Source organism: Prionailurus bengalensis, chromosome X (genome assembly GCF_016509475.1).
Source record: "Prionailurus bengalensis isolate Pbe53 chromosome X, Fcat_Pben_1.1_paternal_pri, whole genome shotgun sequence".
NCBI lineage: Eukaryota > Metazoa > Chordata > Mammalia > Carnivora > Felidae > Prionailurus > Prionailurus bengalensis.
This window is the reverse complement of record NC_057361.1, coordinates 39,543,374-39,555,379: the sequence shown is the minus strand read 5'-3', so window position 1 is coordinate 39,555,379 and position 12,006 is coordinate 39,543,374. Positions and strand designations below refer to the sequence as shown.

General features: G+C 44.7%; 1 pseudogene; it reads left to right on the top strand.

Moving 5' to 3' along the window:
• Positions 1-1,197: 1,197 nt before the first annotated feature.
• LOC122477051 lies at positions 1,198-11,586 on the top strand (annotated as a pseudogene).
• The last annotated feature ends 420 nt before the right edge of the window (positions 11,587-12,006 follow it).

The following is a 12,006-nucleotide window of genomic DNA, read 5'->3' as shown; positions in this document are numbered from 1 at the left end:
AACCCATGGCATTTTTATATGCAAATAATGAAGCAACAGAAAAATAAATTAAGAATGGGATCCTATTTGCAATTGCACCAAATACAATAAAATACCTAGGAAAACACTTAACTAAGGAGGTGAAAGTCCTGTTTCTGAAAACATTAATGGAAGATATCGAAGGTAACACAAACAAGTGGAAAGATATTCCACGCTCATAGGTTGGAAGAACAAATATCGTTAAAATGTCCTTACTACCCGAAGAAAGCTACAGATTTAATGCAATCCCTGTCAAAATACCAACATTTTCTGCAAAACTAGAACCAACAACCCTAAAATTTATATGGAACCACAGAAGACTCTGAATAGCCCAAGCAATCTTGAAAAAGCAAAGCAAAGGTGGAGGTATCCCATTTCCAGATATCAAGTTATACTACATAGATGTAGTAATCAAAAGAGTATGGTACCGGCACTAATATAGGCACGTAGATCAATGGAATAAAATAGAAAACCCAGAAATAAACCCATGTTTGTATGGTCAACTTTGGGGTGCCTGGGTGGCTCAGTCAGTTAAGCATCCAACTTCGGCTCAGGTCATGATCCCGCGGTTCATGAGTTTGAGCCCCGCGTTGGGCTCTGTGCTGACAGCTCAGAGCCTGGACCCTGCTTCAGATTCTGTCTCCCTCTTCCTCTGCCCCTCCCCTGCTCATGCTCTGTCTCTCTCTCAAAAATAAACATTAAAAAACATTATATGGTCAACTAATCTTTGACAAAGCAGGAAAGAATATCCAATGGGAAAAAGACATCCTCTTCAACAAATGGTGTTGGGAGAACTAGACAGCAACAGGCAAAAGAATGAAACTGGACCACTTTCTTACACCATACACAAAAATAAATTCAAAATGGGTTAAAGACCTAAATGTGAGACCCCAAAATATAAAACTCCTAGAAGGGAGCACCGGCAGTAATTTCTCCAACATCGGATGGAGTGACTTTTTTCTAAATATATCTTCTGAGGCAAGGGAATCAAAAGCAAAAATATACCATCGGGACTACATCAAAATAAGAAGCATCTGCATAGCAAAGGAAACAATCAACAAAACTAAAAGACAACCTACAGATCGGGGGAGGATATTTGCAAATGACATACTGATAACGTGTTAGTATACAAAATATAGTCCTTTTCTGGTTGTGGCGCTATTTGGTGAGGAGCTCTTGTCTATGTTTGTAGCCATGCAGTCCAAGGGTCCTCTGCAGTCCATGCAGGTATTCAGATGCAAAAAGATGGCCAGAGCCGTGGTGCACTGCAAATAGGGCAACGGCCTCATCAAGGTGAACGGGTTGGCCCCTGGGGATGATCCAGTCACACACACTGCAATACAGGCTCCTGGAAGCTTTTCTGCTTCTAGGCAAGGAGAGATTTGCTGGGGTGAACATCCAAGTCCAAGTGAAGGGTGATGGTCACGAGGCCCAGATTTACGCTATCTGCTAGTCCATCTCCAAAGCCCTGGTGGCCTATTATCAGAAATATGTGGATGAGGCTTCCAAGAAAGAGATCAAAGACATCCTCATCCAGTACGACCAGACCCTGCTGGTAGCTGATCTCTGGAACTGTGAATCCAAAAAGTTTGGTGGTCCTGGTGCTCATACCAGAAATCCTACCGATCAGTGTTCACCTTTATAATAAACAATTGCCAAGGGGAAAAAATATACACAACTCATATGCCCAAAAAACGAATAATCCAATTAGAAAATGGGCAGCAGACATGAACAGGCATTTCTCCAAAGAATAAGCATAGATGTCCAACAGACATATGAAAAGATGCTCAACATCACTTATCATCAGGGAAATGTAAATGAAAACTACAATGAGATATCATCTCACACCTGTCAGAATGGCTAAAATCAAAAATACAAGAAACAGCAAGTATTGGCAAGGATGCGGAGAAAAAGGAACCCTCCTGCACTGTTGGAATGCAAACTGTCGCAGCCACTGTGGAAAACAGTATGGCGGTCCCCCTAAAAGTTAAAAATAGAACTACTCAGGGGTGCCTGGGTGGCTCAGTCAGTTAAGTGTCCAACTTCAGCTCAGGTCATGATCTTGTGGTTTGTGAGTTTGAGCCCTGCATCGGACTCTGTGCTGACAGCTCGCAGCCTGGAGCCTGCTTCGGATTCTGTGTCTCCTTCTCACTCTGCCCCTCCCTCACATGTGCTCTGTCTCTCTGTTTCAAAAATGAATAAAAAACGTTAAAAAAATTAAAACGAAATAGAACTGCTCTACGATCCAGTGATCGCACGACCAGACATTTAACCGAAAAATACAAAAACACGATTTCATGCGCCCTGTATTTATAGCAGCATTATTTATAATCCCAAATTATGGAAACTTCACAAGCATCTGTCAATTGATGGATGCATAGAGAAGATGTGGTATATGTATAGGAATATTATCCAGCCATCAAAAAGAATGAAAGCTTGCCATTTGCAGCGACATGGATGGAGCTACAGAGTATCGTGCTAAGCAGAATAAGCCAGTCAGGGAAAGACAAATACCATATGATTTCACTCCTATGTGGGATTTAAGAAACAAAACAAAGACAAAAAGGAGACAAACCAAAAAACGGACTCTTAACTAAAAAGAAGAAACAGACAGATACCAGACAGAGGGGAGGAGGGGGGGGCATGGGTGAAATGGGTAAAGCTGATTAAGAGTTCACTTATGATTGATGAGTATCGAGTAACGTACGGAATTGTTGAATCACTGTATTGTACCCCTGACGCCAACATGATGCTGTATGTTAACTACACTGGACTTAAAAAACTTACAAAAAATATGTGTATTTAAAAAATGTACAGTGGCAAAATATACATAACATAAAATTTTGGCCATTTTTAAGGGTCTGTGGCATTAAGTGCATTCACACTGCTGGGCAACCATCACCACCATCATCTCTAGAACCTTTTCATCTTTGGGTGTGGTATGTTCATATCATGCTGTTTCGTCCTCACTTTCTATCTTTTTTTTTTTTTTTTAATTTTTTTTTTAACATTTATTTATTTTTGAGACAGAGAGAGACACAGCATGAACGGGGGAGGGGCAGAGAGAGAGGGAGACACAGAATCGGAAGCAGGCTCCAGGCTCTGAGCCATCAGCCCAGAGCCCGACGCGGGGCTCGAACTCGCAGACCGCGAGATCGTGACCTGAGCCGAAGTCGGACGCTTAACCGACTGAGCCACCCAGGCGCCCCTAAAAAGAGATTTTTAAAACAAGAATACATGTCAAATTTTATTAGATGCCTTTTCGCATTTATGAAGAAAATGATAAAATTTTACTGGTTTGACCTCTTAATGTAATGAGTTGTTTTAGTGAATTTCCTAATGTTGAATGATCCTCAGGTTCCTGGAATTAACCGCTCCTGGTCTGGGTGTGCTATTCTTGTCGTGTGTTGTTTTCTTCTAATTAGGTTTAAGATAAAAATTAGCCTTAGTCAATTTGGCTTATGATTTTCCCCTTTTGCTCATCAGGTGCTTTTACATGGTAGAAATGACAGAGCTTGCTGGTCGATTGGATGTGGGGATTGAGGATAAAAAAGGAATTGGAGGAAACCCAGCTTTATGGCGAGCTAGGAGGGTGTGGGTACCTTTCATTGAACTGGGGAAACCTAGGGGTGGGAGGCGCAGACTGGGTTCACATCAAGGGTGAGCCTCCAAGGGAGTGCCAGGGAGGGGCTTATTAGGATCACCTTGTGAGCACGTTCATAGCTTTTTTTTTTTTAAGTTATTTTTTTTTTTACTTCAAGAGAGAGAGCACGTGTGCATGGGGGTGGGGAGAAAGAGCAGAGAGAGAGGGAGAGAGAGAGAGAGGGAGAGAGAATTCCAAGTAGGGTCCACACCATCAGCCTAGAGCCTGACGTGGGGCTCAAAGCCACGGACTGTGACATCATGACCTGAGCTGAAATCACGAGTCAGATGCTTAACCCACTGAGCCACCCAGGCGCCCCATGAGCACTTTCAATAGGCAGGCAGGCTGACGTTAAAGTAGGTTGTGAACCTTCTGTTCAACAGAGCAGACTGTTTATTGCCTATCCCTCCCGAGACCACGGTAAGACGATAATAAAAGCGTAAAATAAAAAAATACATTAGCCAGTAACAGAGAGACCAGGAGCAGCCAGTCATGTGTGGTAGGGGTGAGGGAATATCTGTTCCTGGGGGATTCCAGTAAGTGTCAGGGAGAGGAAAGCAACTTGAAGGGCCTCCTAGCTTAGAATACATGCAGCGGCGGGCTACAGCCAAGGATGGAGCCCTGCCTGGAGAGCTGGGGAGACACAAGGTCAGAGCGGAAGTGGAAACAGGAAGTGTTGGCTCCCCACCCCCCTCACACCTGCATGCGGGACGCCCAGCAGCCAGGCAGCTGCTTAGTATCTAAGCAAAAGGAACGACAATAACAACGGCAATGATAATAATTCAATGAGACATGAAAAATTGGCGGGTTGCGTTCCAAATCTATTTAAGAAATGGTCTGGGGGGGCGCCTGGGTGGCTCAGTTGGTTAAGCGGCCGACTTCGGCTCAGGTCATGATCTCACGGTCCGTGAGTTCGAGCCCCGCGTCGGGCTCTGTGCCGACAGCTCAGAGCCTGGAGCCTGTTTCAGATTCTGTGTCTCCCTCTCTCTGACCCTCCCCCGTTCATGCTCTGTCTCTCTCTGTCTCAAAAAATAAATAAACGTTAAAAAAAAAAAAAGAAATGGTCTGGGGAGAAGCAGGGCAGGTGAGGGCAGGAGCAGCATTGGCTCCCAAGTGCCAGGAAGATGACTTCTAGCGTGTAAGGGTCCCCTAGACAATAGTGTTTTCACTATAAGTGGATGAAACTCAGCCAGTCAACAAGACCTATCCAAGTACACATAGTCCTTAATCCGTTTTTCTAGTGCCTTACTCTTCCGTGTGATCACAAAATTACCAGACATTTAATTAATTATCTATCTTTTAATGTTTATTTACTTTTGAGAGAGAAAGAGACGGAGTGTGAGCAGGGGAGGGGCAGGGAGAGAGGGAGACACAGAATCCGAAGCAGGCTCCAGGCTCCGAGCTGTCAGCACAGAGCCCGATGCGGGGCTCGAACTCGAAAGCCATGAGATCATGACCTGAGCCCAAGTCTCTTAACCAACTTGAGCCACCCAGGCGTCCCTTTACCAGATATTTGAAAAGAGCTTGCAGGGGCGCCTGGGTGGCTGAGTTGGTTCAGCTCCCGACTCTTGATTTCGGCTCTGGTCACCAGCCCGCGGTTGTAGGATCGAGCCCCTAGGCGGGCTCCACACGGAGTCTGGGGCTGGTGTAAGATTCTCTCTGTCTCCCTCTGCCGCTCTCCCGTGCTCTCACTCTCTCTCTCTAAAAAAATATCAATAAATAAATAAATAAATATTTTGAAAAGAGCTTGCAACATGGAAAGGAAAGAAAAACCAAAACGAATGAAGGTACTAAAAATATGTTCTAACCACATTTGAAAGGAAGATGCGAGGGTGGTGTGTGTGTGTGTATGTGTGTGTGTGTGAATGTGAGCTAAATTCTCAACTGTCACGCTGGTTAGTGGACGGACCATGTCTTAAAATGATACATAAAGAAGTAGTGGTATAAGGAGATATTTAGAGATACGGAGACAAACTTCAAAAGATAATCAAAGAGTCAAATGCGGAATTAGTAACAGTGGAGCACCAGGGGAAGGGTGACAGAAGCCGTTCCAGAGCATTTGACGTTTTAATTGCTAACCTTGAAAAATATAACTGTCCATTCTACCAGGAAAAATGGATTTATCCAGGACTAGAGAATTACAATTAGGGAAGCGTAAGCTATGGCAAAGCCATTAGCAAGTTGGGAGAACAAAGGAGAGGAAACCTCTTTTCTAGAAGGGGCAGTTGGGAAGGGCTGTTATAAACAAAAAGTCCACTGGAGTAAACCAGGGTGGCTTTTCATTGGCTGAGTTGTGGCAGTCTCCCATTGGCTGGGCTGTTGCTGGGCAAGGAGAAATTCTTCTTTCCTCCTGCTGGGGTCGAAAAGTATAGGCTTATTCCTGCTGAGAATACAAGGTGCTCTCTTCACGTTGGGGTCTGCAATTGACCACAAGTGGCAGGGCACAAGAGTTCCCCCTTCTGGCCTCCAAATTCCATTTTAGTGAGGTTTACCCTTCATCAGTTTTTACATAACCATGTGCAAATTGCACTTCAATAAAAGACATAAAAAGTATTTTAAAAAAAAAAAGCAGGCTGTCCGTGGAATGTGTGCAAATGGAGGGGAGGAGCACCGTCCGGAACACATACGCAGAAATCAAGGATGTATGCAGAATCATCCCCAGATGATTCTGATCTGAGTCTCTCCCCTCTGCTCTCATTGCTACAGCACTGTAGCCCCAGAGCTCCAGAGAGATGCTGGTCTCTTCCCTGGGGTCGTTGTGAAACAGACTCCTAACAGATACTAAACTCCCTGAAGTCAAGTTCATACCAACTGCCACGTCCTCCCAGCATAAAAGTATAAATAATCGGAGGGCGTTGACTTAGGTTTGAGAAGGTCTCATCAGTAGGTGTTGGTCTCTTTACTCCTGGCTAAATGTATAAAAATCAGGTGATCCTGGGCTCCTGGGTGGCTCGGTCGGATGGGCCCCTTAAAACAGGATTCTCGCACGGAGAGTCGTGCCCCGAGGCTTTTCTTTCGGGGAAGCAACTTTATTTGTGCCCGCGCGGCTCAGTTGGGTTCGTACGGAGGAACTGAGCCCCTAACGCCACGTGGCGTAGGTTTTTTTTTTACATATTTTCTATTTCTTTGTCTCCCATATATGGTAACACACACAAACAGGCAGCCTGATTAAGTGGTCTCACGTTACAAGGTCGTGAGGGATGTTGTCACCTACACATATAGCCAGGTTGCCTTGAGGGGTTTTTTTGTTTTTGTTTTTGTTTTGTTTTCTCTCTTTAGGGAGGGGACCCTACCACAAGCTGACTCTTGATTTCGGTTCAGGTCATGGTCTCAAGATCATAAGACTGAGCCCTGAGTCCAGCTTGGCGTTGAGTGTGGAGCCTGCTTGGGAGTCTCTCTCTCCCTCTCTCTCTCTCTGCCCCCCCCCCCCCCACTTGCATGGGCGCATGTGCACTCGCTGGCTCTCGCACTCTCTCTCAAAATAAGTAAGTAAACATTAAACAAAAATTTTTTTTTAAATCAAGAGATCCTGGAATGGGAGAGAGGAAGCAATGGGGGGAAAAACGCACAAATAAAAAATTTTAACTGTCCCTAATACTAGGTTACAGTTGCAAAGAGCTGGGACCGAAACAGGAAGGAAAGTGCTCTTTCTGGAATCTTACTTGCTGTTCCTAACCCCCAAATGCTCTTCCACAAGGTCCGGCTGTTTCCTTGTTTATTTGGGCGTCAGCTTAAACGTCATTTCGTTCATTCATCCAGCATACTGGTTAGTGAGAAGCTTGAGGAGCTGGGTGGCTCTAGCTGGCTGAAAAACTTAGGAGACACCACAACGCCCCTACTCGCAGGGACTAGTGTGAGAGAAATTGCAAATAAGTAGATGAATCAGCCCAGGTTGGGTTGCCCGGGAAGCTGGCTGAGATGTATCAAAGGCGAAGCTAAGCCCGAGGTGAAATTAACATCGGCTCCCCATTCACAGACTTTCGGCAGGGGAACCCATCTGCTGTCATTTCCGTTTCAGCCTGACTTACGCGGGGGGGGGGGGGGGGGGGGGGGAGGGTCGGTGTGTTTTATAGAATGAAAAGAGGAAATGCCGAGACGGTCTCTGATTGGAAAGTGTTCTATTATGGTGGGATTTGGGGAAGCGGGGAGACTTTCTAATAGATCCTCAGGTATGTTTGGTGGTCCCAGGTTAGAGCCGTCTGGGACTGTTTCAAAAGAGGAAGAATTGCTCGATGTTAAGGGCAAAAGACCTTTCTACGGCTTGCTGTTTCCTGGAACAAGTGGGGGTCCATGGAGGGATTTTTGCAAGGACACTGTCATAATGGTGTTTATCGGAGGTACTGATGGAGGGGAGGTGGCTACCATGCCAGGCAGTCTCTCGAATGAAGGTTAGAAGGCAGACTGTTCATTAAGAGAGCCCTTGCCATCAATAACCTGTGAGAGGTTGGGTGAGCAAGTAGGCATGGGCAGAGGAAGAAGATGAGCTAACATGAGGCCCATTAAAGACCTCAGGCAACCCTCTGGGGCTCTGTAGAGCTAGAATCATCCTTCAGAGGTGTCCTGAGGGGAAAGAGATGACCGGCTTTCTATCCTCCAGCAATCATCAGTCCTTGGAAGTGACCAGATCAAGTTGCACCTTGTTTATCTACTTGGTTTTTTTTTTTTTTTTACTGTTTTAATTCTTCTGGTGTTACCTCTTTATTTGCAAATGTGGAACAGGTTTTGCGTACTACTCTGAGTAAGACAGGCTGTGATTGGAAAAGTTGTGGGTTTTTTTTTTAATGTTTATTTATTTATTTTTGAGACATAGAGAGTGGGGCAGAGAGAGAGGGAGAGAGAATCTCAAGCAGCTGTCAGCTTGGAGCCCGACTTGGGGCTCGATCCCACATGCCATGGGATCGTGACCTGAGCCGAAATCAAGAGTGAGATGCTCAACTGACTGAGCCACCCAGGCAGCCCTGGAAAGTTGCGAGCAAGGAAGTGCCTTAATCTTGCAGGGACATGCTCTTACACACTTTGCAAGGATCACTTTGGCTGCAGTGTAGACAATTACCTGTAGGAGTGCAAGGATAGAAATAGGAGACTGTTGAAAAACTAGCTCAGGGGCACCTGGGTGGCTCAGTCGGTTAAGCGACAGACTTCAGCTCAGATCATGATCTCACGGTTTGTGAATTCGAGTCCTGCGTCCGGCTCTGCACTGACAGCTCAGAGCCTGGAGCCCATTTCAGATTCTGTGTCTCCCTCTCTCTCTGCCTCTCCCCTGCTCACGCTCTATCTCTCTTTCCTTCAAAAATAAATAAACATTTAAAAAAATTAAAAAAAAAAAACTAGCCCAAAGGATGGGGCACCTGGGTTGGTTAAGCCTCCGACTCTTGATTTTGGCTCAGGTCATGATCTCATGGTTCTGAGATCGAGTTCTGCATTGGGCTCTGCACGGACAGCGTGGAGCCTGCTTGGGATTCTTGGGATTGGCCCTTCTCTTGAAATGTATCCAGAATCACTTGTCTCCTTATTACCTTCTCCGCTCCCACCCTGATTTATGCCCATCATTGTTTCCTTTGGGCTGGTTATTTTTTAAATGTTTATTTATTTATTTTGAGAGAGACAGAGAGAGAGAGAGAGAGAGGGAATGAGCAGGGGAGGGGCAGAGAGAGAGAGAGGGAGACAGAGAAGTAGGCTCTGTGCTGACAGCAGACAGCCCAACGTGGGGCTCTAACTCACCAATCCCGAGATCATGACCTGAGCAGAAGTCAGACGCTTAACCAACTGAGCCACCCAGGCGCCCTTTGTTTTTCTTTTAATGTATCTTACCATGTTTCCATCCTATGTGATTATACCTCCTATGGTTATTCATATATTTGGCAAGTGGGAGTTCTAGTAAGTTGTTTTGATTCTTTCTTTTGATGCTTTCCCAGCAGTCTTTGATAGCTTCCTCACTTTCTGATATGACAGGATATTCCAAGCATCTCTTGTATATTTCCTACCTCAGAAGTGAAATTGCCCATTTCTTCAAGACGTCTGTTCTTTTTTACTGTGAAATGGGCATTCAGTGCTACTGGATTGGTCATTGTTTCCAGGCCTCTTCAATGTCAGAGCTTGGAAATAGATTTTTTTTTCTGTAAAGATAAAATACATTATGAGCTCATACATAGTACTTCCAATTTAAATTCAGAACTGCAGGGTTTTACTTAACGTCTTTCAACCTGTATTCAACCTGTGCCTCTATTTATTATCTCATACCCAAAATTTTGGTTCCCAATTTCACCAGCATATTATATGAAACTGTCTCAGAATACCAACACCAACACTATTATTAACATGATTGCTGAAAGGAGTTAAGATGTTTTTGGATTTCCTTTTGCCTTTAGAGTATAACCCATTAGGAGTATACAGACAAATTACTGTATTTAAAAGTAACTTGAAATAATTATTCTCTGTGTGGTTTTTCTGCCAACTTGGTAGACAATTTGGTTCATTTGTTTCATGTAATTTTGGGGTTTTCAGGATTGGGTTTTGAAAATTTCATGGTGTTTTCTAATTTTTGTATTCAGAGAAGTCTAGCTTCAACCTTTGTCCCTCCCACCCTTGTTACCTTTGTTTCCCATTTGGTAATAGTTTAAAAAATGTTTTTGTTTATCCTTCTGTTAAAAAATGTAAACAAATGCCTGTTGGGAGAGAATTCTCCGTGGTTCTCGCAGGCTCTGCACATCTTGTGAACAGAGTCACTGATGGCTTTTATTCTGGACTGTCTTTTCAAGGGTGTTTATAAGAGCTAATAGCCTTGGAAGACAGAGATAGATCTTCCTTCGGAACCTAGGGCAGGATTACTGCCAGCTATGAAGTATAGAGGTTCCCTAAATTCAAGGTTCCTTTCCTGTCATGTAACCCTCTTCACGTTACCCTTTAGGAATTGGAGCTTGGGAACCTGGCTCAAATGCGAATACCCTGATTAATACTATTCCCGTGAGTAATACATTCTTGTGTCTTTTCTTTGCGATCAGAGTTTTGAGCCAAGAAGTGCCTTGATTTTACAGGGACATGGCCTTCCACACTTAAAAAGGATCGCTCTGATTGCAATGTAGACAATCGCCTACCTGTAGGGATGAAAGGATGGAAATAGGAGGTTGTTGCAAAACTAGTCCAAAGGAAACCAAGATGGGCACGGCCTGAAGAGAGGATGAAGTCTGGAGACATTTGACCCTCCTGAATTTCAGATATTAGAAGTGTCAAAGTCAAACCACAAAAACATGTTTTAAAAGTTGTTTTAAGGGGCGCCTGGGTGGCGCAGTCGGTTGAGCGTCCGACTTCGGCCAGGTCACGATCTCGCGGTCCGTGGGTTCGAGCCCCGCGTCGGGCTCTGGGCTGATGGCTCAGAGCCTGGAGCCTGTTTCCGATTCTGTGTCTCCGTCTCTCTCTGCCCCTCCCCCGTTCAGGCTCTGTCTCTCTCTGTCCCAAAAATAAATAAACGTTGAAAAAAAAAAATTAAAAAAAAAAAAGTTGTTTTAAGTTTGATGTTTATCGGTTTGTTCAATCGGTCTGAAATAGCATCAGAAGAGATGCATTCAGAAATCTTCTTTCCAACCTTGTTCCAGAGTCATCCAATCCCCTCTACAAAGGCCATCAGAGGTACAAGTTAGTCAAACTGTCAAGAGAAATGGAACTACCAAGACACAAGATTCGTGTATCTTCTACCGGAATCCACGAAACTATGGCAAGCTAACTTGTTAGACTGCAAGCAGGATAAAATACAAAATCTTGACAACACGCGTACCTCTTTGTATTCTACCCTACCCATTTCTGAGACAAATGTTAGTGTCCTATACATATTTTGCTCATTTAAGGATAAACTACAGAAAATCTTTAAAATCAAGGAACTGGATGGGATCCGGGCGGTGAATGGAGACCAGAAAGAAGTCCAAGGATGAGCTCTTGGGGCATTCTAACGTTTGGAGGTTGGAAAGATGAAGGAAAACCATTGCACAAGACTGAGAAGAAGCAGCGAGTAAGATGGAAAGGGAATCAGAAAGAGGGATGGCCCAGGGGTGCCTGGGTGGCTCAGTCGGTTGAGCATCCAACTTCGGCTCAGGTCACGATCTCACGGCTCGTGAGGTCGAGCCCCGCGACGGGCTCTGCGCTGACGGCTCAGAGCCCGGAGCCTGCTTCGGATTCTGTGTCCCCCTCTCTTTGCCCCTAACCCACTCACGTTCTGTCTCTGTCTCCCTCAAAAATAAATAAACATTTTAAAAAAAAAGAAAAAGAAAGAGGGATGGCCCAGAGACCGAAGTCTTTTTGGCCAACAATCCTGAAGAACTCTAAAGTAGCACTCCACCTCCCACTGTAGCATC